Here is a 3478-nt window from a genome sequence, read left to right as displayed (position 1 = left end):
AAATTTTTGACAGGTGATGCTCATGGGAAGCTTTCAACTGTCAAGTTCATGGGCCTATAAATAGAAATTATAATTGAGAGTAGTCAACTTTAGCTTGAAACAGAGTTGCTAAAATCTTAGGGAACAATAATATTTTTAAGAATGAAACTTTCATGTAATACTTTTTACATTTGTATTTTTTTGTCTTTAGATTTTTTCCATTCCTACATTTCAGCTCTGTAAGAACACAAGCCCCTGCTTTATTTTGAAACAGTGTTGATAGCGAAAAAAAAATTAAGTAGTCACCTTTTATTGTGATGCAATGATAGCTTGGTTCCTGTGGTTTAATGGCCAAAGGTTTATATATTATTTATTCTGACCATCACAGTTTCTTGCCATTTTCCCACAAATGACCCTTGATCTTGCAAAACCTTGCACAACCATTTTCTCTGCCTGGAATATACATTCTCCTATCACAGACACTTGAAAGTGATTTGGAACAAAGTATCTATTTGTCTCATTTGAATGTCTGTAAATTTAGATTTTTCAAACTAATGTGCTCTCAGCCTCCAGGGTTAGCACAGGACCTAGGTTAAGCCAATCACTGAATTCTTTTTCCATGGCCACAGAAGTAGACATATGTCTGAGCATAAAGAGTAGAGTAAGTCTCAATTGACTATTATGTTCTAATTAAGTAGATTGGTCAAAATAGAGCAGATTTTTATTAGGATATATTCGTTATGCAGGGGGGATTCATAGTGACAATTTTGATTTGGTTAGCTCACCCCCATTTTTCTCACCCTCAACTCCTTCTCCGCTCCACTTAAAGCAATTGCAAGAGGTTTTTTAGTTCTGTTCCATATAAGTATGTGAAGTCCATCTGCCATATACCATAACCTTAATCTCCTTCATTCACCCTCTCCCTCCCACTACTACCCCCTACACACACACACACACACACACACACACACACACACACACACACACAGTACCTATTTTACAGTCCTGGTTTTCATTATTAATATTTAACTTGATGTTCAAAGAGGTGTCTCAATGTATGCCCACTGTGGGTGTTCTTTACTTTGGTCTGTTCAGCCCCTTCCATTACTCTCCCTTACCCCTTTACCTCCCACCCCTCTTTTTCAACAGCTTTCAACACACCTCCTTATATCCTCTACCTTCACAGATGTTGTGTTTTACGATATTACAGATGCTTTTCTTTTCCCTCTTTCCCCGAGTTCCATAGAATGGTTCCACTGTTACAAACAGGCTCTACATCTGAGTTTGTGTATGCTCATGCTTGTTTTTGTGTATATGTTTATATTTGGATCTATCATCCACATATGAGAGAAAACATGCAGCCTTTGTCTTTCTGAGCCTGGCTGACTTCACTTATCATGATGTTCTCCAATTGCATCTAAAAATGAAGCAGATATTTTTGCTTACTTTTATTTTCCCATTTTTTAAATTTGTTCACTATTTGTGGTATTACATGGTTTTATTGAATTGAAGTTTCCTGAAACTAATGTTTTTTCCTTTCTAAATATCAGACAGATCATTCTGACACTTTCTTACACAGTTTAGCTAATATTGGGATCAACAGTTAAGAAAATGATTACATGTCTTTCTTGGAAGTCTCTTGATATTCTGCAGAATGAAATGCACATAAGCCTGGCATCTCTTGCCTCAGTAACTAGTAGCTCCATAAGTCTATTAAAATGCATGCCCAATAAAGGAGCATCAGGGTCATCTCAGATGAAGTTAAGTTATTGCAATAACTCATGCCTCTAAGAAGACTTGTCCTTAGTTTATATACAGATTTTCCTAGTTTGGGTAAGGCAATTGTTTAAATAGTCACAGTTTGTTTGACACTTCTCCATTTGAGCAGTGTCTGTGTGTCCTGTGCTTGCAAAAATTCTTGGTGGAGTTCTGACTTCACACAGAAGTGTTTGGTGTAATTGATGTTACATGACTTTTATGGCTAGGCCATTAAATGCCCTGTGCCTTCTTCCTGGTGTATTTTTTGGTATTCAGCAAAAAGAATTGAGCATCTATACAAAAAATAAATACAATAAAAAGAAGACTAGCCTGAAATTCTCATTCTGGAAATATCATGTGGTCATTCCTGTTGGTGATCCCAGTGACCTGGCCTTCAAGTCATCCAATCAAGAGAACATACCAATGGTCAAAGACAATTCATCCCTGCTGTGTCTTATGTAAGTTCCTAACCTACAGAATTTCTTAGCATAATAAAATTGTTGGGTTTTGCCCCTAAGTTTTCAATGGTTAGTTATGTAGCATAGTAACAAGAATATCCACCTTTATTCTTCATCAAGAATAGGTGTTAAATTTTTTCTTTGATATTTGTCAGCTACTGTATGTCTATGTACAGCTTTTTTATTACATTTAGGATTCAGTAAACTTCATGAATCCATAATTGGTGTCTTCAACAATTCTGGAAAATTCTCAGTCATTATCATTTTTGTACAACTCTCTCATTCCTTTCTTTCCAAGTCTCCATTTAAACATGTTGGGTCTTGACACTGTCTTTTCTACTCTTCTGGTATCTCTCTGTGCTACATAAATTGTATCAAAATTTCAATTCATCTTTCAGTCATAAAAGTTCTCTTTGGCTCTTTTTTTAATAACTGTAATACCACTTTTTATAGCTTCCTGTTCAGCGTAGGTATTTCCAAGTTTTAGATATTTTAAATATTTCTTCAAACAGAATAAGCAGAGTTGTCTTATGGTTTATATCTGATGATTCCTTAATCTCAATTCATGGTGAGTCCATTGCTATGGTATATTGTGCCCTAGTTCTCGTTCATGTCATCTTGGTTCCCTGTGCATCTGATATCTTTAATAGCATACTAGATAGGCAATTTGAAAAACTATTGGTATAAATATATATTTTTGGAGGTACTATGGCTTTGAACTTGGGGCTTCATACTTGATAGGTATTGTACTGCTTGAGCCACAATGTCAGCCCTTTTGGCTCTGGTTGTTTTGGAGACAGAGTCTTGCTTTTTGCCCTGGCCAGCTTAGACCAAGATCTTCCAATTTTACATTTCCTAAAGTCACTGGAATCAGCTTTTTTCCATTGAGATGGGATCTTGCAAATTTTTTTTCCCCTGAGTTGGCCTGGAACCATAATACTCCTGCTCTCAGGAGTCAGGAATGTCAGGCCACTGCACCCTGATATTGATTGAGATGGGGTCTCACTAACTTTTTGCCTGGTATGGTCTTGAACCATGATTCTCCTGATCTCAGCCCTCCAAGTAGCTAGGAATATAGACATGAGCCACGAGTTCCCAGTTTATATAAATAAATGAAGGCCTATGAAAGTGAAAAACCTTCCTCTAGGGAAAATTTGTGTTTGCTTCTGCCAGACACCTGAGAAGTCTTTCAGCATAAGACCACCTTAGACTCATATTTTATCCAGTTCTTTTTGGTTGCTTAGGCAGATAGGAATGAAATGGTGAATGAAAGTTGGCAGAAT

The sequence above is a fragment of the Castor canadensis genome, chromosome 4 (assembly GCF_047511655.1).
Source record: "Castor canadensis chromosome 4, mCasCan1.hap1v2, whole genome shotgun sequence".
NCBI lineage: Eukaryota > Metazoa > Chordata > Mammalia > Rodentia > Castoridae > Castor > Castor canadensis.
The sequence above is the reverse complement of the archived record's forward strand: the minus strand, read 5'-3'. Positions refer to the sequence as shown.